At 41.3% G+C, this 26,784-nt stretch overlaps 1 long non-coding RNA gene across 1 annotated transcript; it reads right to left on the reverse strand.

Moving 5' to 3' along the window:
* Positions 1-21,082: 21,082 nt before the first annotated feature.
* Positions 21,083-23,727, reverse strand: LOC307120099. Its single transcript, XR_013815749.1, has 3 exons — positions 23,673-23,727; positions 22,849-23,015; positions 21,083-21,494 (listed from the first exon to the last, which is right to left on the reverse strand). It is a non-coding gene; the product is annotated as an uncharacterized lncRNA (long non-coding RNA).
* Between the last annotated feature and the right edge of the window lie 3,057 nt (positions 23,728-26,784).

The raw sequence follows: 26,784 nt of genomic DNA on the forward strand, positions 1-26,784 counted from the left end.
GTGTAGCCTATACTCCGTCCAAAACATGCAGCACGTCAGACAAGATATTCGCACTAAACCACAGCGCATTCTCAAATCCATCCATTCACAAAAAGGTTACCGGGCAACTGACGAGTAACGTTACGTTTTAGCTGGTTTTCTCACACTTGCACTTTGAACCCTGGCTAACAAGCGAATAGTGTCCAGCCGATGGCGCCGCGAGCTCGTGCAGCGCTGTCAGAATCAATCCGTGCATATATTAGAAAACTTAACATTTTGTAGTTTATTTAGTAATTTTTAAGGCCATATCGTGATTTCAATCATCATGAAAAAATAACATACTGCAAAAAGTCATTTCATGTGCTCTTGGGGGCCCCTGGTGGCAAAGGAGAACCTAAGCAGCCGCTTAGTTTGGTTATGCCTTGGGCCGGCTCTGACACACACACACACACACACACACACACACACACACACACACACACACACACACACACACGAGTCTCTGTCAGTCACTGAATCAACTGAGTTTGATTGAGTCGCGTCACACATGATAGAAACATCTGCACTTTAATAAATCTTTATAAAATAAATTCAAATGAAATCTCCTTTGTAAAAGCTTCATGAGGTGCAAATAATCCTCACTTTAGATGAGCTCGCAAAAATAGTCTGACAACTACTAAATGTTTTATAACTGAATTAATGATGAATTACAGGAGGAATACGTGTCAATAAAGCATTTACACACTGAGTAACTATTACTATATGTCTAAAGAATATTTATAAATGTACATTTAAATAATTTATTAATCAATTACTGTCTAAATGATCTTATGAACCACTGACAACTCCTAAATAACTGGTTTGTAAATGATGTAATAATTTAGAAATTATAAATTGATCATTAATAAAGTATAAACATACAATTATTAAACACATTATAGATATGCTTATAAATCTAGAATAAATAATGTATAGCTGTATTTATAAACTGCTTATTAATGCTTTATAAATGATGAATTAATATTTACTAATGCTTAACTAATGATTAATATCATGCAGTTATTATAAAGTGTGAATGTGTGTTTATATGATATCTGCATTATGAGGATGAACTCGCTCAATCAGAACATGTTTATGATGATGATGATGATGATGATGATGATGATGATGATGATGACGTTTAGAAAGAAGAATATATTAAATCATAAATGCAGAAAAACTAAAATGTGGTGAAGGATTGAAAAATATCCACTGAAGATCAAAAGTGACTGAATTTCTACATGAAGGATGAAATAGGAGTCAAATATGACTTCTAAAAAATCACAATCAAAAACTGATGAAGCTCAAGAAAGTGATGATCAATAAGATCATATTGAGTCGTTTCTTCACTGTTGAGTGTGTGTGTGTGTGTGTGTGTGTGTGTGTGTGTGTGTGTGTGTGTGTGTGTGTGTGTGTGTGTGTGTGAGCAGCTGCAGTTTCAGTTCAGTCACTGTGACTCTGACTGACGGAGGTTTTTGTACGACTCTTTATCACTGTGTGAACACATAATCACAATCACCATCAGAATTTGTTCTGCAGTGTTCACTCTGACAGTAATAATGTCCAGCATCTTCAGTCTGGACTCCACTGATGGTCAGAGTGAAATCAGTCCCATCTTCTTCTCCATTCCCACTGAATCGACTGAAACTCTCATCATAGAGATTATTTATCTGATAAATGATGAGTTTAGGAGCTTCTCCATGTTTCTGCTGATACCAAGCTAAATTCCAGCTATCTATCCCAGGATCAGTTTTACAGTCTATGACGGCGTTTTGTCCTTCAGAAACCGCCACAACCTCAGGCTGAGTCACAGTGATTCCTCTGGACGCTGTTGACAACAACATGAATGTGTTTCATCAAATCAAATGAACATTAAAGACTCAAAGATGAGCAGCTTTGACTTCTGTTACCTGCAATAAAAGCCGTCAGAATCCAGATGAAGCTGCTGAAGAGATTCATGGTGTTTGCTGGTTTTGTACCGTGGTCAACAGCAGTGTGTTATAAAGTGTGTGAGTCTGAACGCTATAAACACTCGAGCGCTGAAGCACGTGCCGATGCAAAGTGACTCTCTGAGCAAAAACCCTCTGGAGGAAAACACACATGAAAATGCCCACATGCAGAGGAAACTGATCCAGTGTTTTATTCTCATCATCCAGTGTGTGTGTGTGTGTGTGTGTGTGTGTGTGTGTGTGTGTGTGTGTGTGTGTGTGTGTGTAGAAATCATTTGTGTTTTACTCTGCGTGAGTCTCTGGTTCAGACTACAGGTTTCTGATGAATCAAATGTCAGAGTTGCATCACTAAAAGAAACAAGTATTTCACTGTGAGCTCCATAAGAGGGCAAAGGTCATTCCAGAGGTCACAGGTCATCAAAACTTATTAAAATGCTTTGGGAAATACACGATCATTTAGAAACTCCCAGTTAAGATGTGTAAAGATCAGCTCAGAGATTTAGGCTTCATTAATCCGGATAGATTTGAAAACTGAGTTTTTGTTTCAAAACGCTCTTCGTCCACACTAATGTTTTCCAAAAGTTTCTCATCCACACTGAAACATCAGTAAACACCAAATTCAACTTCCTGCGCATGCGTTAAACCTCATAAAAGCTCACTGAGATGATACAGACATCATAAAGTTATCACACAAGTCTTCTGGCATCATTTTATTTAGCAGAATATCTCAGCATTCACTGATGCGTCCAGCTCGCACTCGGTCAGACATTATTATGTTTGGTCTAAAACGCAACTCCACTCGTGTTTTCCCACAGGACAGCACATGAGAGGACATTTCAGGACTGTGATATGAAGTGTGCAAAGTAACATATTTTAGCAACTGTGTGAAAGTGAACAGCACATAACTCTGGCACAATAGCGCTATAAACATAACATATCTATTGGTACATTATGCGCCACTTGACTAAACATGCGTCATCGTTTTCAAAAGCCTCAGTTTTCACAGTCCACACTACAACGCCAAGACAAAATTTATCCGCTTTGGAGAGCGTTTTCAAAAAGCTAAGTTTTCGTTGACTTAAAACGCCGTCTCAGTGTGGACGGACGGCCAAACCGGAGAGAAAAATATACATATTAGTGTGGACATGGCCTTAATAGTGTTCATGCATCAAGAGACATTTAGAGATGATGAGACTTCAGCCCAATAATCATGTGTGATGTTGAGAAGAGCTGCTGTTGAGTCTCATATCAGTGTGTGTGTGTGTGTGTGTGTGTGTGTGTGTGTGTGTGTGTGTGTGTGTGTGTGTGTGTGTGTGTGTGTGTGTGTGTGTGTGTGCAGCTGGGCCCTCCGTGAAGCCCTCCGTGTCTCTGCTGCCGCCCTCTTCTCTGCAGATCTCTGGAGACTCAGCCGCACTGCTCTGCCTGCTCAGCTCTTACTCTCCACAGGGGGCGACGGTGAGCTGGACGCTGGACGGGTCAGAGGTCACCGAGGGGGTTCAGACCAGCGCAGAGAGCGAGCGGGACGGACGCTACAGCCGCAGCAGCGTCCTGAGCCTCAGCAAAGCACGCTGGGAAGGCGCAGACCGCTTGGTCTGCAGAGTAACACATGACGGAGCTGATCAAGAGGCCTCGTTCCTCAAGAGCTCCTGCTGATGTTTCTCCAGTGAAGACGAGCCGTATCTGAGCGTCCGGCAGGATTCACAGCAGTCACGTGATCTACAGCTCAATACTGAAGCCGTCTGTCAATGTGCTGCCATTGCTGTTCATTCAATAAAGCTTCTGAACGCCTTACATTTGTGTTGGACTGCATCATTGATCAGTGTGTCGTTCATTCAAAGTCCTGCACTAAAGTTTCAGCTGCTTTTGATTGATTGTAATAGTTGAGAACAGCTGCATTTAGCAGGAAATGTCAAATGAAGCTCTTGGGGTTTGAACATGGTCACTGGAGACGGAGCTGCTCTATTCTGAGAGGATCACAATCACTAAACCTGACAATGCAAATGAGATTTACACCTCAAACTCACAGTTTCACTCTTTGATTGGTTCAACGCTCTGAACTGAACACTTTCACTTCTGCTCATGAGAAATGAGTTATGAGTCACAAATACATAATCAGCTTGAGCTGCTTGAAAAACACCTTTAAAAAACATCTTTATGTTGCTGATACACAATGACTTTACAGTGTAGTTTAATGTACAAAACAAAACAACATATGACGCCATTATTATGAGCCAAAAAATCTGTAAGCTGTAAAGACTGCGTCTTTCTCTAATGTTTATGTAGATCATCAACGGCCAGTTTTTGCTCTCTTAACACCACAAAGACAATTCACCCATCAAAATAAACCCATTACATGTAGAATAAAGCAAAGCATTTCCCTCCAGTCCTATGTAAACTACGGCACGCAAAGTTTTTATTTGATACGTTATCGAGATGGCGGAGCACAAGAGAACAACGGAGTCTGAAGTAACTGATCACTTTTGTGATCTCGCTCGCCTCAATCTGCTGAATCCTGGGGATGGCAGTGCCCTAAACCATCATATAATGGATTATTTCACATCCAGAGATGAAGGATCGGATGAGGAAGTTACTGAAGAGGAGTTCGTTTAGCTATAGGCCTACTGCAGGTGCGCTGTGCTTGCTATTCTAAAAATTTACACTAGCTGTGCGATCTAAACATACAACACGTGATCACCTGTTCAGAGACAGCCCATAATAAACAATAGAAAACATATTTCACTACTTACTAAATTGCTGTTCTCTTCAGATTAACGTTAGCTACTCCCCTTGTGTAGAGATGCAGCTGATAAATTCTAGTTTTCATATTTTCATATTCAGTTCAGACCTTTATTTTGAAATAGCGATAAACACAGAAAAAAATATAAAGATTTGTAGACAACCAATTTGTTTTCATGTCAAGAGTACAAAATATAACATCCAGTCAATTTTTTGAGATAAAAACTTCTGAAAAATTTTTAAATATAAAGGGAAAAAATATATAGATTTGCCATTTGAGATGCAGCAGTGATCTATAATGCACATGTTCTTTTATTATTAGAGGTTGAATTCAAATGAAATACTGCTAAACTGCCTATACTACTTCTGAATAGGATGTCTACTTCATAAAATGTATGAAAATTATGGAAATAAATATGGTTCAGATTACTCAAACCAATGGAGGAGCCCTTATGTGGTTAGTAAAGGAGCTTGGATGTCATCTGGAGGAAAAGTTGGGTACTGCGCCCAAACAAACGCTTACTGAAAGCTAATTTTTTGATATATCAACCTAAAACTTTGAACACAACTTGTTCATATTTCTGGCTTTGATGGTCTTGTAGTTTTAGAGTTAATTTTTTTTTATAAAATACGTATTATTATAAAATGTATATTTTTACATTTTCATAAACTTAAACTTTTATAACTTTTTCTATTTTACTTTCATAATTTATTTGACATCCACAATAATTTGCCAAGTGTCTTCTTTAAAACAAGATCAACCTTAGGTATATATTCCAAAGCATGTTTGAATTACAGCCATTTAAAGTTGGATAGTGCATTTTCATGTCTATGCGAGAAAAGGGGTGTCGGTTATTTAAACCTGTTTTTCACAAAATTCCGTTCCCAAAAATCATAGCGATCAGCCGACTTTAGATAACCATAACTTCTGTTTCAGACAAGCCTTGAAAGAAATGAAAATATATTTGAAAAGGGCTTGGCTTTCATATGGTATCAAAATCTGTAAAAGGTAAAATTTCACCATGTGTTGGGTTTTTGTAGATCACATCACATATTCATATTTAAAACTTTATCAAATAAACTTTCGGCCGAGATGTTCAACTCAAGATGCGTACGTGAGGTCATGACAAGCGGACCAGGTCACATTTGTCTTTCGATCCGCAGGGTAACTTTCAACAATTTTTCCATAAATTGAACAGGGAAGGCGGTCGGCCAAAAGTTTACTTTATAAAGTTTTAATTATGAATATTTTTGGCCTTTGTTAACACCCCAGAGCCGCATGGAGCAGACGAATAACTGTCATATACACCTAGGATGACTTGAGGGTGAGTAAATTATGGGCTAATTTTCATTTTTGGGTGAACTATCCCTTTAATACATCTGAGATGATTTGACAGATCCCAGATCTTCTAATCTTGATAACTGATCTCTGACTAATTTGGTTCTTCAAACGAATTTGCGGATTGTATTAAAATATCTGGATTAAATGATCTAAGATCACTGCGCGTTCTTGTGTTCCCTGAAGAGGGCAGATGCATCGATACTCGAAACCACGATCAGCAATGCAGCGATTGGCTGGCGTCAAGACAGCAACGTAATGACATCATATAATTAAAAAAGCCACCTGACAAAAAACTTGGCAAATTACACAAAAAAAACACGAATTTCTGGACCTTTAAGGAAACAGCCAAACAACCAAACCAACATAAAAGTTATAATAGATAAATGATAAATGTTTTTTTTTAACATGATTACCAATTATTTATATTCACAATTTTATACAGTATTTGTACACCCTTTACATTTGTATTTCAATGTTGTAATTTAATTTTTAATTCAATTTGAAGCAGATTTGTAACGTGACAGTATTAAAGTTTCTTAAGGGTCAAGATCAAATGATCTGCATCTCTTGCGTTGCATCAAGCCATCCCATAATATCCGTGATCACTTAAATTAATGCACGGCTCAGAGTAACTGTACAACACATGTGTAAACCTCCAATAAAATGATAAAGTAATCATTCCATCACAAATAAATCACTCAATCAAGTGGCTGTGTCAGTATTATACACAGCATTATAATATTATATACGTTCTCATATACAATATAACATTTTTATATTATGATTATTATTGCCCCTGGTTCAGTAATGAACTCTTGTAATAAAGTAGCAGTGGCTGGGACAGATTTTAAGTATCACCTCAAGCCGCAATCTAATCCTGTTTCCATGAAATAAGCCGCTCGCGAACAGGTTTAAGCTTACGGACCTGTTGCTATGACAGCAAGTCCAGGATGAGCGTCGAAGAACCAAACAATCCAAGATCATGTCAAATCCTCAACAATCAAATCCGGCTAACTGAGTTAGCGAGGTATGAGGAACAGACACCTGGGGCCCGTTCTTCTTGCGTTGCTTATTACATCCGAGATCAAATGACTCATCCATCTGTTGTTTATGATTAGTATCGCTGGATTGAGATATCTGAGATAATTGTGCGTTCATGCGTTGGTTTAAAAGGGGATATGTATCGATAGTAGAAACAATGATCAGCAACGCTGTTATTGGCTGTTCAGTGTGGCCAAAGAACGCACCCAGTTTTTCTCTCAAGCAGAACAAGACCTTTTAATGGAAGGTTATGCCGAATTTGAGTCTTTAATTAAAACGACAGGGAACACCTCAAAGTCTGCAAAAGCCCGGAGAGAGGGCTGGCAAAAAGTAGCAGACAAATTAAATGCATAAGTGCTGTCCATGTTAGATGTTTCTATCACTTTATACAGTATGTAGGCTATTTTTGCACTTTAATAATTTCATATTTACTTTGTTCTTTTATGTCAGAGCCACCACGGGACCCACTAGAACACGGGAACAAGTAAAAGTGAAGTACAAGAATATTCTACAAAATGGTAGCCTTTACATCTTATACTGTCTTTATTTTAAAAAGCCACTTTTTTCCTCTTTTTAAAAGCCACTGTTAAATGATGTGTTTGTCTGCTTATAACAGCCACCAAGAAAAAGGCTGAAAAAAAAACAGGTGGTGGTCCTGCACCCCCACAATATACCCCAGCGGAAGAGCTGGCCCTTGGGTTAAATAAAAACCGAACCCTTGTGGAGGGAAACCCTGGAGGCAGCTCTTCCTCAGACCCAAAGCCAGGGACCAGTAGCAGCAACACCTTCATTACTGGTGGGCTAAATGAGCTTTCAATTCTCTTAGTACACTGTAAAAATTATTTGTTGCTTCATTAAATTAAGTATAATCCAAACGGCTGGTGCAGTCATTTCAACCGTTTGTCAAAGTGGAAACTTCTAAACTTTTAGTTGATATAAAATGTTGGCATGAGTTATTTATCACATTTTATTTTTTTTTAAAACAGTGTAGTTAATTGTAATGACTTTTTTCCCCTCTTTTGTGCAGTTTTACATAATACACCAACACTTTTACCTGTTCCCATGCAAGTGGTGGCTGAAGCATATGCAGTAAGTCGTGTACTTTTTCTAACTTTTACATCAAAAGGGAAGAAAGGTCAACACTTTGTAATACCCATTTATTTCCATTGCACAGGACAGTGAAGAAACTCTCTCAGATGACTGTCCTTTGGAGGAAGAACCTGTAAGTGCATAAATAACTTTAACCTAATTTGTATATACTTGTGTACCTATTCTTTCTGTCTGCAATATGAGTTGCAGGAGTCCACACCTAGAGAAAGGCCTGCAGAAGAGTCTGCACAAAGAACTGATACAGAGGTGGGAAGTGTTGTACTTTTACTTTTGTTGCATAAGGCATGAGGCCACTAGGCTGGTCCAAGTGCACTGGCTGGAGGTCATCATCGGGCTGCACCCCCACCATAGGGGTCGTCTCCTATCTGATGGTGGCAATATTATGCAATATGGCACATGCAACAATTATGTTACAGGCCCTGTCAGGTGCAACCCTCAGACTTTTCAGACACTGATATCTTTCCTTTAGTTGCCCAAAGGTCATTTCAATGCGTGCCCTTGTCCTGGCTAGAGCTGCATTGTAACGGGTTTGTGGTCCAGGGTTTGGGTCAGGGAAGGGCGTCATAAAATACTGCCTGCAGGAATAGCCCCTGTCTCCAAGCAGGATCCCGTCAAAATCCCCTGTATAATGGAAAAATGCAGTTCTGTTAGACTCAGCATAAGTGTGTGTAATACTGTGAGCTTGACATTTTATGTTCCCTTACCACGTTCAAATAATGTGCATTAATGTGACTCTCATGTCATGCACTGATCCTGGCCATTTTGCTTCCACATTTGTGATATGGAACATAGTCACACACCATCTAAGAGATTTTAGTGAGTCAACTGCATACTTTTTGATTCCATTCCTTTTTTTAATGTAATCTTACTAATCTGGAATATTATAAATTGTAATGGTAAATTACCTGCACATTTACACAGTGAACCCCCTTTCGGTTCACAAAATCCCCTTCATTGGGGCCTGGTGGGGCCTTGATGGGGACGTGTGTGCAGTCTATGGCACCAATCACATTAGGGAAGCCTGAAGAACACATACTGTTAGTCATACTTATTGGCATGGTCATGATTGCATGTCATTAACAATTATAAATGTACCTGCAATAGCAAAAAAAATCTGCTTTACAACCTGTGGTCTTAAGTGGCTTGGAAATATCACAAAAACCCCTAAAAACTGTTTGAGTGCCAGGTAAACTTTGCGAATGGCACGACAGACAGCACTTTTCACTAAGTTCTCTGCATCTCCAATAGTGTAAAGGAAAGTGCCACTCGCAAAGAATCTCAGGGCAATGCCACAGTCTGTGCTGTTGTTAAAGCCCGGCTCCTCCGTGTCGAACACTTAGGGCCCTATTTTAACGATCTGAAACGCAAGTGTCAAAGCGCGAAGCGCAAGTAACTTTGTGGGCGGATCTCGCCGCTGTTGCTATTTTCCCGGCGGGATAAATGGCTCTTGCGCCCGGCGCAAATCTAAAATGGGTTGGTCTGAAGTAGCTTCATTATTCATAGGTGTGGTTTGGGCGTAACGTGAATAAACCAATCCGAGCGTCATCCAACATTCCCTGTAAAAGCAGGTGCGCAAGTTCCATTATGGATTGCTATTATTATGGCGTATTTACCAGGCGCACGCCAGGAGCGGTTCACAGCCGAGGAGCCTGATGTTCTTGTAAGAGCAGTGAAAGACAGAGAAGTTGTGTTGTATGGGGATGGGAGAAACCCACCCAAAATAGCGTCGGTTAAACAGGCGTGGGAGGAAATAGCCACAATTGTTTCATCAGCTGGCATCCCCAGGACATCGCACCAGTGCCACAAGCGCTACAATGACATCAGAAGACGGGGAAAGTCCAAGCTTGCCAGCATCAATCGGGCACGCCGTGTAACGGGAGGTGGATCTGCCTCTACTCAGGACCTGACGGACAAACCAATTTGTTAGATGTCCTTATATACATATATGTCTTGCCAGAAGTTGCCACTATTGGGCAAACAGGTCTCCTTAATTATTAGACTACAATTAGCCTGAATAATTTGTAAGCTAGATTTATGCCTATTTTTTCACATCTTCGTGGCACACCACAATGATTTCCGTCATCTCATGTGTTAATATTTTTTAGTGTAACAATTTATGATTTGCAAAAATAACTGTTGCATCTGTGTAGATTACATGAGCAAAGTGTATGCGCATTTTGCACGCTATACATTATGGTCAAGCATGCGCCCTTAAAATAGCATAATGAACAACGCGCAACGCGCCACTGACTTTAGACTAGGTTTTTTCTGGTCAGTGGCGCAATTGTTTAATGGAACAGCAAAATAGCACCAGGGATTGTTTGCGCCAGAACACGCCTCCTTTTTTGCGCTGAACCGCCCAGGGAGCGCAAGTTCATTCACTAGTTTAGCGGCGTGCTTCTGTGGAGGGAAAAGCGCGCTTTGCGCGGGTGCAAAATAGGAATGACACATGCGTCGGTGTACAAAGTCAATTGCGCTGGGTGCAAGATAGGGCCCTTAATGTGCTATTCCAACAAAGGAATGATGTAAATCACACCCTCACGAGAAAAACCATATCTCTCGACAATTACACTATCACGCTGCACTAAAGGATCCTGTCTATCCCGCAATACGCGATTCATTCGAAAAGCTCTGCGAATTATTCTTGCACCTTCCGCAACAGGTTGCTGTTGTAAAAATGGACAAGACATGGCTGCGACAGACTTCCCTATCTCCTCCGCTTATAAAGCCGCAATCTAATCCTGTTTCCATTAAAATAAGCAGGTTTAAGCTTACGGACCTGTTGCTATGACAGCAAGTCCAGGATGAGCGTCGAAGAACCAAACAATTCAAGATCATGCCAAATCATCAACAATCAAATCCGGCTAACTGAGTTAGCGAGGTATGAGGAACGGACACCTGGTCATAAGTCAGTTTTGAGCTCATGTGTAGTCCCTGTGTTTGTCCTCTGTGTGTGTGTGTGTGTGTGTGTGTGTGTGTGTGTGTGTGTGTGTGTGTGTGTGTGTGTGTGTGTGTGTGTGTGTGTGTGTGTGTGTGTGTGTGTGTGTGTGTGTGTGTATGTGTGTGTGTGTGCACCTGCAGTTTCAGTTCAGTCACTGTGACTCTGACTGACGGAGGTTTTTGTACGACTCTTTATCACTGTGTGAACACCCAGTTACTGTTGATGTTGTGTAAACTCTGACAGTAATAATGTCCAGCATCTTCAGTCTGGACTCCACTGATGGTCAAAGTGAAATCACTGTTAGATCCACTGCCACTGAATCTAGATGGAGTTCCTGACTGACGGCTGCTTGTATAATAAATCAGTAGTTTAGGAACTTCTCCAGGTTTCTGTGAGTACCAGGATAGAGGCTGAACACTCCAACCCTGATAGACTTCAGGGCTGGTTTTACAGGATATAGTAACTGTGTCTCCTGGATGAACAGATTTCACTGCTGGCGTCTGAGTGACTGTCACTTCACCAACTGACTCTACAGAAAGAAGAAAGAACAAACATTCAGAATGAAATATTTTGGCAAACACAGACGATCAGTTAGAATAGAGAGTGTGTAACTCCAGATTTCCTGACCTGTGAAACAGCAGCTGGTGATCATCCAGATGAAGATGATGATGATGAAGCTCATGGTTGCTGTTGGTTTAGATTCTCAGTGCTCAAACTCACAGATATAAAACCTCCTGAAGCTTGTGCTGCAATGCAAATGATCTCTATGTAAATCTGTGTAAGGATCCCAACAGATGAGGCACATTCAGAGTGTTTAGGATCTTTTCCCATGTTATGAATCTGATTCATGAGTCTGAAGATATTCAAGTATTCAAGTATTTCACTCCATGAGAGGGCAAAGGTCATTCCATAAGTCACAGGTTATCAAAACCTATTATTCATTTACAATGCATTGAGATATGCGTGATAGAGTCAGTAGTTTAGATAAAACAGTTATGAGTAATATCTTCATTATTAACTTGGAGGGCGAGATGCAGAAGCTCAAGAACATATGGTGGCAGTTTTGATTTGATGTCAATATACACACAGTTTTCTCTGATTCACATTAGAGTCAAAACCATCTGTCCCAGATGAACGAAGGTCTTACGGGTTTGAAACAACATGAGGGTGAGGAAATAATGACAGAAATTTTTTTTTTTGGGTGAACTAACCCTTTAATGCTGCTTGTAAAGGTGATGGTAAATGTGTCTCAGATGAACTGATTTCACTGCAGGCGTCTCTACACGTCTTCAGTCTACATCTGAAAAAAACAGTAAATATTCAAACAAAACAAGATCAGTTCTAGAATGAGTTATTTCATTTGTCATCACCTCTAAAACTGCAGCACATCCAGATAAAGATGTGAGAGATCAGCATCACGATGAGAAATGACATCGTTCATGAAGGAAGAGGTCAAAGGTCATCTCAGAAGTCACATATACAGTATATCATAAAAGTATAATCTGCACAAATAGATCGACTGATAATGAGTATGATTACATAAAAGAATAAGTCAAAACCCCACAATTCACCTGTGCTGGACTGTGATCGTGTTCAGTGTTCACCAAACTGGATGTTGGCAGTAAATCAGCACATCATCATTTTAAAATCATTTCTCAGCAGATTCTTGTGTGTAAAACTGATGCTCAATGACAGCTGATGCTTTAATATAATTATTGCTTATGACCAATGTCCCTCATCTGACCCGTGAACGTTTGTTTCTCATCTGAGGATCGTAGACGGATAGAGATGTTGTGTTCCTGCTGGATGGCTCGGATGGCACTGGGAATGGGTTCCTGCGATGAAAGAGTTTGTTGAAAGAATTGTGGAGAGATTGGAAGTTGCTGAGAACAGAGATCGTGTTTCTCTGGTCAGCAGAGATGTAGAGGTCCATTCCTGTCTAACACACACACACACACACACACACACACACACACACACACACACACACACACACACACACACACACACACACACACACACTGATTCTGAGCTTCTGATGTCCAGGAGCAGCTGCTGACCTCTGAGGACGCGGTTTCAGCTCCTTCACTCCAACTTCACCGACTCTCACCGGTGTGTGAAGAGCTTTGAATACACTCTCAACATCTTCTTTTTCCAACTTAAACCAAAATAAAATCCATCATTTCATAATGTTTGCTCAATAAAACTTTAAATTGTGAGCGCTGAGAGATTTAAAGATGTTACATTTACACACAACAGTCTTTACGTTTCTGTAGTTTTAATTTATTTCTTAATTAATCAACATATTTATCAGATTGTGAAACGTTTTCTGTTTTTGTGAACATTAATGTGTTGAATAAATAATTATGTATTTTCTTCAGCTCTGCTTTCTGCCTTTCTTTCAAGACTGTGTGTGCAATTTTATTAAAATTCAGTCATTAAATAAAATTGTATTGTGTCTTTGAGCTCTTCTTTGTGTCATTTTTGTCTCAGGTCTTTCACTAGATCAGGGCTTTAGCTCATATATAATAAATAAACGTCACTCAATGGAGCATGAAAACACCTGCAGACACATGAAGAAACATTTACATTAATGCATTTGGCAGACGCTTTTATCCAAAGCGACTTACAGTGCCCTTATTACAGGGACAATCCCCCTGGAGCAACATGGAGTAAAGTGCCTTGCTCAAGGACACACTGGTGGTGACCGCTGGGATTGAACCAGCAACCTTTTGCATATCAGTTCCATGGTTTAACCCACTGGACCACCATCTCACACAGAAACAAGAACATGCGGCCGAATGATGAACCTCAGAGTGTTAAATACTTTTAATAAGATAAGAGTGTTATAGATTAAAGCATTTAGAATGTAAAAAACTGAAGTGAAAGCTTTAAATTTCATTTAATATCCATGAAATTCCTCACCGTTGTGTGTGATAGTGTGTGTGTGTGTGTGTGTGTGTGTGTGTGTGTGTGAGCAGCTGCCTTTTCAGTTCAGTCACTGTGACTCTGACTGACGGAGGTTTTTGTACGACTCTTTATCACTGTGTGAACACACCACCACTGTGGTAACTCTGACAGTAATAATGTCCAGCATCTTCAGTCTGGACTCCACTGATGGTCAGAGTGAAATCACTGTTAGATCCACTGCCACTGAATCTAGATGGAGTTCCTGACTGGAGGAAGCTTGTTCCATAAATCAGGAGTTTAGGAGCTTCTCCAGGTTTCTGTGAGTACCAGCTTAGACACTGTTTGCCATTACACCAGGAGACTGGACCTCTGCTAGTTTTACAGGTCACAGCGACTGATTGTCCAGTCTGAGAGAGCAGCTCTGAGGTTTGAGTCACTGTCACCTGACCAACAGATTCTGACAAGAGAGAAAGATTAGAAAATCACAAACACTTTTACAACCATAGATCTTCTCAACACACATAAAGATATCAAGTAAATAACGTCTGTAATCTTGACCGACACAAACCTCGACATAATACTGCCAGCGTCCAGATCAATATGGTGATGAAAGTCATGTTTGTTGGTTGTAGGTTCAGTTCTAGTGAAAAACAGTTGTTGATGATGTTTGATGTTTGACAGAGTTATAAACACACACAGAGACTGAAGCGTGTCGCTCATGTAAAACACACTCTCTATGCAAACGCTTCAGTCTCGACAGATTTAAGTTGGTTTAATGTGTCGTTTCACTGAGACTTCACAAACATTTCCCATGTTCATATAATCCTTTATTGATAAAGCAACATCAGACAAGCAGGAGCGAATATCAGACCAACATCACGATTATGAGTGTGATATTGCTTTTATGCAGCAGTTTAATGAACAAGAATCTGTTATTGAGTATTTTAGTCATTTTCAATATTCCCAGTTACTTTGTTTTTGTCCGTCTGACTGAAATATTTCCAAACGAAGCCACAGCAGAACAAACCTCAGTGTGACTTTGAGAAACACACAGGCTGTGTTCGAAATCGCCCCCTATACCCTCATTCACTATTCCCTACATTAGTCCACTGATAAAGTCCACTTTGAAAACGAGTGAGTGATTTCGGACACTAAGTGCGCCGGAAAGGCTGCCGTTTTTGCAGTTTATGCTTGTCCTGTTTGGCAGCTCCAGTAATAATGAAAAGATTTATCTTGAACTCTGCTACGGAAACTAGCATGTAACCTTAATCAAACAATAAAATAATCATTTTAAAAAGGATAATTTATACCTTTATGCATGATATTGCGCTGGACCAGTACGGTTTGGAAGATGGATGATTGATTCAGCTGTGGGCACTATTTGAGGGAACAGCCGTTTAATGGTGTCCGAAACCATAGTGGACGTTATTAAGTGCACTCATTCAATCCCACAATGCACCACAATAACGAGTTTACAACCGATGTATGCTCGACAGCTAGAGAATACCCATAATGCACTGTGAGAGTCGCGCCGTGCATTGAATTAATTCCCGCGTTTCGCCAGGAGATGGCATCGACCCACACACTTTTTAAGACCAATGATATTGGACCCACTCACTTGTATCGTCACTAATTGAGCACATGTCTGTTTACATACCCTGATAAACACTGATTAAACGCGTTAGAAGCTTTATGTTCACTTTTCTTATGTTTTCTTCATATTCATTGAAAATAAATGCCTTTCCGATCTGATATGTGATGGGACAAAGGATCAGTGCGAGTTTGGCAAAAGGCAGATTCGAACCTCTGATCAATTTGAGTCAAATCTTAACGCCATGCGTCTTACCCCCTACACTATTGCTGCTGATGAGAATTGTGTATTCCGTAGTTTTGTCTGCCTCAACCAGACGTTTAAAAAAGCAGATATATTTAAATATATTTTTTGTAAATTGCATCTACTCCAGTAAAATGTTTCTGTTAAAGGACCCACTGACCCACTTTGCTTCTGACGCCCATACAATATAGTATAAATAGTAGCCTACTATAAAGTATGAAATATATAGGCCTACTATACTATATATATTATTCTATATACATACAAATATTAATAATTTTTTTAATTAAATGCTTAGTAGTTACTTTATTATTCATTACCCTTTCCAAGTAAGTTCAGTGCCACACAAGTAAAGAGTTATAGGGTTAACTTTAAGCTTGTTGGCTCGTTTTTGGAGTAGTGGAGTAATGGAGATTGAGGGTACATAGGGCGAATTGGACAGCTCTAAGTTAATTCATTCAGGGCGCGACTCTCACAGTGCGTTGAGAGTACACCGTCTGGTTGAGTGAGAGAGCGATTCAAAAGCATAAGGAGTCGTTTCTCGTTTGCTCTCGAAACGCTCTTGCGGGACTTTGCTGTCATACGCCGATCGGGCATCGAACAAGCATATTCTCCAGCTGTCACATGTCTGTCTTGTCCTGTGTAGCACATGGTGTTTTGGTTTATTTCTGTCCTGTGTGCGCCTGTCATCTGTCTTGACCCCACCCCTCGTTATCTGATTATTAGTTAATTTGCTCCACCTGTTGTCCCTTGTTACCTGCCTTGTTTGTCTGCTATTTAGTCTCCTTCCATTTTCAGTCCTGTGCGGTTATGTTGTCTATGTTACGTGTGGAGGTATTCTGGTTCCTGATTCTTGTCCCTGATCTCGGTCCCTGGTTTGTCTCTGTTTGATGTTTGATTTTTACCCCATAGTGGGTTTTTGTTTTGTGTTTATGTTTCTTTGGTTAATAAAATTCATGTTCACCTGCATTTGAGTCCTCACCCCTTTTTTCACCATAGCGTTCGTGACAGAACATAACCGCCAGTAGAGGACTCAGCAGTTGTTTTTTGCCCTTTTTTCTGTTTCTCTCCATGGAACCTGTCACCCACCTAGAGGCTATGTGGTATGTGAACTCCCGTTATCTACGTCAGCAGGGAGCTGATGTGAGGAGGTTTGCTCGGGTCTTCCTCATTGAGATCGATCACTTGGACCTTAGTGAGGCAGAGACCAAGGAGGTTTTTAATCTTTGTCTGGACATGCCCCTCACTCCGGAGGAGATGGGGAGGATGGGGGTTTTTGGCTTCTGGGAGTTCATAGACTATCTTGACCCCAGCCCTCCAATGACCATTGTCCCTGTTCCGCTGGTCCCTGTTCCGCTGGTCCCTGTTCCGCTGGTCCCTGTTCCGCTGGTCCCTGTTCCGGTGGTCCCTGTTCCAGTGGTCCCTGTTTCGGTGGTCCCAAAACGGAGGAGGAGGAGGAGAAAGGCTCCCTCCATGCCTGTTCCAGTGGTCCCAGTTCCGGTGGATCGTGGTCCGGTGGATCGTGGTCCGGTGGTCCCAGGTCCGGTGGGTCGTGTTCCGGTGGTCCCAGGTCCGGTGGATCGTGGTCCGGTGGACCTTATTCCGGTGGTCTGTGTTTCGATGCTCCATGTTCCGGTGGTCCCTGTTCCGAAACGGAGGAGGAAGGCTGTTCTGGTGGTCCGTGTTCCACCCACGCCGACCCGGCGCCCTGCTCTGTCTGCGCCGCCCAGACACCCTGCTCTGCCCGCTCCGACCCGGCGCCCTGCTCTGCCCGCTCCGACCCGGCGCCCTGCTCTGCCCGCTCCGACCCGGCGCCCTGCTCTGCCCGCTCCGACCCGGCGCCCTGCTCTGCCCGCTCCGACCCGGCGCCCTGCTCTGCCCGCTCCGACCCGGCGCCCTGCTCTGCCCGCTCCGACCCGGCGCCCTGCTCTGCCCGCTCCGACCCGGCCGCCTGAACTCTGCGGGCCGTCTTCCCGGCCGCCTGAACTCTGCGGGCCACCTGAACTCTGCGGGCCGTCTGAACTCTGCGGGCCGCCTTCCCGGCCGCCTGAACTCTGCGGGCCGCCTTCCCGGCCGCCTGAACTCTGCGGGCCGCCTTCCCGGCCACCTGAACTCTGCGGGCCGCCTGAACTCTGCGTGCCGCCTGAACTCTGCGGGCCGCCTCCCCGGCCGCCTGAACTCTGCGGGCCGCCTGAACTCTGTGGGCCGCCTCCCCGGCCGCCTGAACTCTGCGGGCCGCCTCCCCGGCCGCCTGAACTCTGCGGGCCGCCTGAACTCTGCGGGCCGCCTGAAATCTGCGGGCCGCCTGAACCCTGTGGGCCGCATCCACGGCCGCCTGAACCCTGTGGGCCGCCTCCCCGGCCACCTGAACTCTGCGGGCCGCCTGAACTCTGCGGGCCGCCTCCCAGGCCGCCTGAACGCTGCAGGCCGCCTCCCCGGCCGCCTGAACCCTGTGGGCCGCCTCCCCGGCCACCTGAACTCTGCGGGCCGCCTGAACGCTGCAGGCCGCCTCCCCGGCCGCCTGAACTCTGCGGGCCGCCTCCCCGGCCGCCTGAACGCTGCGGGCCGCCTCCCCGGCCGCCTGAACGCTGCAGGCCGCCTCCCCGGCCGCCTGAACTCTGCGGACCGCCTCCCCGGCCGCCTGAACTCTGTGGGCCGCCTGAACTCTGTGGGCCGCCCCCCCGGCCGTCTGTCCCTCCCGTCCCGCCCTGGTCTGTCCCTCTTTGGGTTCTGATGGAGCGTCTGGAAGCCGCTCCTTGGAGAGGGGGTAGTGTCACATGTCTGTCTTGTCCTGTGTAGCACATGGTGTTTTGGTTTATTTCTGTCCTGTGTGCGCCTGTCATCTGTCTTGACCCCACCCCTCGTTATCTGATTATTAGTTAATTTGCTCCACCTGTTGTCCCTTGTTACCTGCCTTGTTTGTCTGCTATTTAGTCTCCTTCCATTTTCAGTCCTGTGCGGTTATGTTGTCTATGTTACGTGTGGAGGTATTCTGGTTCCTGATTCTTGTCCCTGATCTCGGTCCCTGGTTTGTCTCTGTTTGATGTTTGATTTTTACCCCATAGTGGGTTTTTGTTTTGTGTTTATGTTTCTTTGGTTAATAAAATTCATGTTCACCTGCATTTGAGTCCTCACCCCTTTTTTCACCATAGCGTTCGTGACACCAGCGCGTACATGTACTGTACACTCGTTATTGCTGTGCATTGTGGGATTGAATGAGTGCACTCAAAAACGTCCACTATTGTTTCGGACACCACTACAAATAGTGCCCTATTTAAGGGTATAGGGGCCGATTTCGAACACATGCCCGGTTCCTGAATGAATCAGTGTTTAGTCGTTGAGTTAATAATTCACTGACTCACTGATTCACTGACTCACTCATAAAGTCAGTCTCTGGTCGCCATCTACTGGTGTAACGATGTAACTCGAGGAAAGAGTGTGTGTAAAATCCAGCACTAACGCTGCGTTCACACGGGGCGTCGGCGTTAACGCTTCTCATTTACTTTGAATGGGTGACGTCATGTGTTGATGAACTGAATTGTGGGTTCTGTCGCGTCCCTTCACTCGCGTTGCAAGCGGCAGAAGTTGAAGATTTCTCAACTTCTCAAGAGTCAACGCAGGCGTCATTCAATCAGATCACCCTATGCAAATACCCTAGAGCTGACGCTAGCCAGTAGCATTCATTTAAAACTTGTGAATGAAGAACGATCAAAATGGTGGGCAATCACCCGATTCTGTACGACCAATCTTTGTATACAAACTGGGACACACACCGGAGAGACCAGGCCTGGGAGGAGGAGGCAGAGACGGCTGGAGAATCTGGTGTGTGTCGTGCTTGTATTGTGTCTCTGGACTCAATTCATCATTGAATGACAGACAGCATTTGTCTAGCTATCACCAGACCAAGCTCAGTTTAAGATTGAACATTGGTCTGGGGAGTCTGCTCTGTTTTTTCTACTGCACAAGAGGCGTGATCAACGAGCATAAATCAAATGACTCTGTACGCAATTGGATAGTCCTTCAACCAATCAGACCACAAGAGGCGTGATCAACGGGCAACGACCCATCGCTTCTCTATCCATCATTGTGTTAAACCCGCCAATAGCGCGCCAGGTGGATAAGCCAGTCTGTGATTGGTTCCCGCAAAAGTGTAACAGAAGCAGTAGAAATTAATGTACAGGTTTCCAGACTGAGTTGCTGGGCGAAATCAACTCGCGGGCAGATCAGGCTGGGTTTACCCACTCTAAGACAGCAGAGCATATCCAGGGTTTCTGCAGGTTTCAACAAGTCAAATTAAAGAGCACCTATCATGGAATTTTGAAATTTACCTTTCATGTAGTGTGTAACATAGATCTAAGTGAACAAAAACATCCTGTGATAGCTTGAAATATGACAGTGCACCGTATATATAGTTATTTTCTTTCAAAAGTAAGAGTCGACTCGGAGTCATTTTTAAGAATCGTTAGAAGACCGAAGCTTTTTCTCTGACTAGATGACGTCAACTTGTCAAGTTATTTGAATACGATACGCCCACTTATAGCGCTCCAAGACGCCAGTGAAAACTAGAAAACATCATGGCGACGAGACACTGTGTTCTGAAGTGCCACTCAAAAGCAAACTTCTTTCATCTGCCCAAGGATGAGCATTTGAAGACTAAGTGGCTTGAAGACAAACCATACATCGTCGCGATTGTGTGTTTATTAGTCGTCAAATGTATGTTTCGCGATCTCAGGAAGCTTTTATTATGGACTTCTATTATGGCACATGGTTCTTCTTCGTCTGTCTGTACATACACTGTTAGACATTTATAAGAGATTTTACAGTAACTTACTGGCAACACTGTTGCCAGTAAGTTACTGTATTTGAGATTTACAGTACAATAACCGCATTTCAGTTTACAGTAACTACATGTTACTGTAATTTTGTAATACAGTACTGTTACTGTAAACCTTGGTTAACAGTGCATTAATCCTAATCCTATTGAATAATTAATACTTACTGAATTGCATTAATTCTTACATTAATCTATCCTACAGAAGTAATCCAAACAGACAATTATTATGAAATATAAAATTCTTTATTTAAAACATTTTAAGTGCTTTAACTTAAACATGTAAATGTGTGGAAAAAGTTCACTTTAAAACATCCTCAAATCAAAACTTATTTTCAGAAAATCATGTATAAAAGTAATCAGAGTGCATTCAATATCACTTATTTTACATTTTATTTACATTTACATTTATGCATTTGGCAGACGACTTGCATTGCATTCAAGATACACATTTTACATTTTGTCAGTTCTTGCTTTCCCTGGGAATTGAACCCATGACCTTGCTAGCGCCACACACTATTGTTTGAGCTACAATTTTAAAAACTCTGCAGAAAATAGTTGGTAGAATACTGTAAATAGTTGGTTGAAGAATACTGTAACTTTGGTGCAAAATACACATATACATGAATAAAATATAAACAAAGAGCAAATTAATTCTGAAACAAGTTATCACAACACAACACAAACACAAGTTTCATGTCTGTACCGATCTGTGCCATCTTCCACATTGGATGATTTCAAACAGGAACCAGGATTCTGCTCCATTATGGCAAGAAGTCCCTCTAGATAAGAATGATATGAAGTTAGTCATACAATTTGAGTATACACAAACTTTTTACACTGTTGGAATTTAATAAAAAATAATAATCCCATTACAATTCATCATAATGGTAAAATACTATTTTATAGACAGTTAACACTTTGAGGTACACCTAGCTAAACGTATGCTGTCTAGTCTAATTCAGTCCTGCAATGCCTTCATGAAGATGTGAAATGAAATGTTCAGTTTTTGTTTTAGCTGGTGATTCAATGTTATGAATATTTTGAAGAATGTACTTTGTAGTGATGCTGAACCTGATTGCATATTAGAGAGGTGTCTCTGTTATTAGCTTAACAAAATTGATATTGAGTAAATAACTAAAGAAAACTGTTAGTACATAATAGTAGCAGCAGCACAAACTACATGCTCCAAAAAAGTAATATTACTGAATCACCTCAACATGATTTCACAAACTATTTAATCAAAAACAACAATGTAACCTTTTATTGCAGGATGGATTACATGTATACTGCATTAGCTTTAGTAAGGTATCCTCAAACTTAATACTGCATTCACACGGGACGCTTCTCATTTACTTTGAATGGTTGACGTCATGCGTTGCTGAACTGAATTGTGGGTTCCGTCGCGTCGCTTCACTCACGTTGCAAGCGGCAGAAGTTGAAAGGTGTGTTCGACATCAGCTGTGGCCGGATGCAACCAATCGGCGAGAGTAGCCGCATGCAGGCGAGGAGGAGCTGCAAACGGAGACGTGAAGTCTGACACTTTCTGCTTCCCGCAGTGATGCTTGCGCTGTGTTTGCATACTTTATCAGCTGAAGTGAAATAAATGCAATATTTGTCAATGCACAGATGTTTCAGAGACATTTTTTGTCATGTAATACTTTATGCACTACTTAATACAGCGTGTGTTTGTACAAGAATAAAGTTAACATACAAGCCTAAACTATCAATGAAGTGGGGGTCTACGTTTTTCGGCTATATTATGACAATATAACAACGCAACTACATGAAAAGAGATTTAACTGTTATAAAAAAGAGATTTGTGCGCATTAGAGGAACTGAAGGTTTTAGAATAAACACGAAACACATGTGATCGCTGTCATGCGGAGAATCTGGCCAATCGTGGAACAGCTGTGTCATCATCAAAGTCTGTGCAGTCGCTCTGGAGAAACTGTACCGGCTGTATTAGCCGACTGCTCTCGAATCGCTCTCGAGGTGCTTTGATGCCATACGTCACTGTCACGTGGCGTCGGCGCTGTCTCAGGTCAGACAAAATTTCTAACCGGCATGACGCCCTGTGTGAATGCAGCGTAAGTGTCTGTGTACATTACATATCCTATTAAAAAAGTGTCTCACCTAGTCCAAGTTTTTCCATTCAAACTCCATTAGGTGGCGAAGGAAGGATGACACTCTGTTGTTGATTACAGTTGTCTTCCTGTTCACAACTTCCCCGGTCTTCCGACTCACTCTGGTTTTGGTGGTGCATCTTGTTCCCTCCTCTGGGTTTTTCCTCACGAAAAAAACTTAAAGCAAGAGAAAATTAAGAGAATAAAGATATTTTAAATTTCATCACCCTTAGTGCCTTTGCTTTAAATGTTTTTGGTAACACTTTAGAATAATGGTCCGTCATTAAACGGATAGTTCACCAAAAAAAAAAAAAAAGTAAATTCTGTCATTTACTCGCCCTGTTGTTCTAAACCTTTTAAAGAATGTTTGTAAACAGACAATTTTGAGGCACCATTCACTTCCATGGTAGGAAAAAATTACTATAGAAGTGAATGGTGCCTCAATCTGTTAGGTTACAAACATTCTTCATCTTCTTTTGTGTTCAGAAATTTATTCAGGTTTGCACTTGAGCAACATTATTCTAAAGTTTTGCCATGTTTTTTTTCATAAATTATATTTCATCTGCCAAAATCATCCAAAAATTGTCCAGGACTGCTTCAATTCCAGAAAATAAAATTATAATCTGTCAGTCCTGGACAAACACAGTTTTTGATTATTTTAGTATAATATAATTTATGAAAAAAAAACATGGTACATGGCTAGTTACAGCTAAAAAGAGGTGGAAAAACTAAATAATTTTGTGATTCTGTTAAACAGACCCGACTAAAACATACAAGAAAAACTTTGAATTATCAGTAATATGTGGAGAAACAAAGAGGACTAACGTTACTTACCGTTGTATGAGTTCCAGTGTCGCACAGCACAGGCAGGCTCCTGGTATTCTTATCTAAAGTGTAAAATAAATAATGTCAATCCAAATGTAAACTTTGTTTGTTAACGACATTATTTTTGCAACTAGTGGCCAACGTTAATTTACTAACTAACGTCGTCCTAAATGTACGCTTAATATGCTCGATAAACAAAATCTTCATTGTATTGGTAAAGTTAATTCAATAAACTCACTAACGTTAAGTCTTTTAAAAAATAAAACGTTAGGTTTATGTTTCCTCAGTTTTAGTACCAAAGCTGAAGCAAATGATAACCTAACGTTATGTAATGTATGTTGTCCGGGCCGTGAGCTCTCTCCTCGGGCAGTAACGTTACGACGCTGGCTGCACTGGTTCCTAATCTAATTCAATAAACTCATTTTTTTTTTAAATAAAACGTTAGGTTTGCCTCAGTTTTTAGCAGCAAAGTTTAAGCAAATGATAACCTAACGTTATGTAAAGTATGTTGTCCGGACTGTGAGCTCTCTCCTCGGGCAAAACTTACAACGCTGCACCGGTTCCTAATCTAATTCAATAAATTCATAAAACGTTAGATTTACCTCAGTTTTTAGCACCAATGCTGACAAGCTAAAATTGGGGTGCAGACAACCGCGGATAGTACAAATCACACTTACCTTGCTTGTTTGCCGTTCTGACGGAGGATGAAAAAATCTTCGCAGGGTGTCCGGACACAGCTCATATGTTCTCTGGAACCGTGAGCTCTCTCCTCGGGTGAAACTTTCAGCGCTGCACTGATGGTTCCTAATATAAATCTAAAGCAAATCCTGTCGATCCCAATTGTGCCAAATAGGCCGTTGTGGTAAATACAGTATTATACTTTATTTTTAAAAAATACAGGAAATCACTGTATTTGGTGTTTGACGTCATAGAAAATACCCATGATGCAACGGGAATTACAGTTATTTACTGTAAAGAGAATTTACAGTATTATACTGGGTGATATATAGTAAATAACTGTACAAATTACAGAAATGTCTAACAGTGTAGACTACATGTGCACAGAGCGCCCTCCGGCTGCCAGTATGAATTGAAAACAACACAAGAGACTCAATCGCTCATGATTAGGCTATAACTGCCCATTTTGAGGAAGTATTGAATAAAAAATACTCCTCTGTTTAGAAATTTGACACAGACATATGAGAATCTATCAATATGTCTCCTCATCTGCACACTTTTGAACTAAAAGCCCTGAGGGATGTTGATTTGTCGCGAGTCTTCGTGAGGAGAATAGAGGAGTTTTTTTATGAATGAGATCAGCTGAGGCTCATATTACAATCAAACAGTACCGACGCGGTTTTCATATTCATAACTCCTGACACAAATTACTGTCACTATAAGACTTTGATGGGCGTTCCGTTTCCGAAAATATCTGCACAGACTAAACCAATCACAACTGACTGGGTCATCGGACCAATCACCGCAGATCAGCGTCACGTAAAGGCGGAGTTTTGAAAAGTGAATCACTAAAGGAATCATTTGAGAATCGCTGTCAAAACAGGTACAAATAAATGCATATTATAAGAAAACTAAAGTCTTTTTTGTCATTGCATGCATGCAAAACTGTTGTTGGGGACTTCTAAAACAATATTTGGAACATTTTAAATGCCATGATAGGTGCTCTTTAAGACTTGACAAAGATATTAAGACTTTTTAAGACCTTTTTAAGACCATTATGAATTAAATTTAAGACCTATATCACACAATAATTTTTTTACAAAGGAAATACAGAATCACAAAATTACTTACAAAGCAAATTAATTTATTCAAATTGAACAAAGTATCAGTAAACTTGTACTTCCCCACAGCTCGATGCCACCAGAATTTCACAATAGCCTATGTATACATATATTTTTTGGGTGATTTGTTTGAGATAAATGACTTTGGTGGTAAAATGTTGTGGTGGTAATTTCCAGAAATGTACATGTTTTTTTATTTTTTTGTTTGTTGTTTATAATTAGGATGCCACATTTACCATATTATTATGTTAGATGCACAATAGTTACACACAACAATAAAACAAACAAAATACATACATATTGTTTGGTATCTTACAAAAAGAAAAAAAGTGGTGTGCTATCTAGCTTTAATAACACGATCGCTTATAGGGTGGGAAATATGACCAAAAATCTTACAAGTAGGCCTAAACCACAGCAATAAGCAACTGCTTAATATGTTCTCAAGTAATTAAGTAATCAAGTAAACAGTCAGTAATAAAATAAAAACTTTAAATAGTTTAAGTACTGTTTTTTCCCCTGTTGTTGTTGTTTGTTTAACATTAACGACACAGAAAGGAGCGGGTATGGGATATATTATGTTACTTTCTCTTTAAGACCTACAGTAATGTGCAGATCCAATACTGACACACGTCCCAAACGTGTTTACTCAAGACATAACCGCCAATATGGACATTGACAGTCATAATTATGTGTGTCTTTGATCGTTCAAGGGCAATAAGCCTAGAAATAGGACATATTTCTGTAGACTCGTGTGAGCGCTGACAGGAGGCAAACGCATGCACAGCATCTGCAGCCAGTCTGATGTTGGTCCGTGTGTCAGTTCCAAATTGAGTTTGTGGTTTACATCGCTTTTATTTACTCTTTTTTAGTGCTATCAGGCATATAATACTTTTTATTTGGTCATTCATCCACCTTGCGCAATCGCTTCGCCTGGTCCTTGTCACTTATGCGAGACAGCAGGTGAGAATGATTGGCCTTCGCTTTCACGATCACGGAACTGAAGAACTTTTAGCTGAAGTATAAAATCAGTTTTATGTGTCTGTGGTACAATCCGAAAGAGACTCGCGCCAACATGAAAGCTGACTGGCTGCAATATAAGATGCATGTTGGTCTCGTTTATAGTCGTAATACAGCGAAATACACTTGGACTAGAGAAAGAAAGAAATATAACACACCAGAATAAACATTAAACACACACACACACTAAAGCGCTGCGGGAGCGTTTCAATGAGCAATAGAGTTAGTGTTACATGGAGGTAGGAAAATTAAGACCTGTTTAAAATCATTTAAGACCTAGAACTCAATACTTCAGCGAATTTAAG

Source organism: Gobio gobio (genome assembly GCF_949357685.1).
Source record: "Gobio gobio genome assembly, chromosome: 23".
In the NCBI taxonomy this organism is placed as follows: Eukaryota; Metazoa; Chordata; class Actinopteri; order Cypriniformes; family Gobionidae; genus Gobio; species Gobio gobio.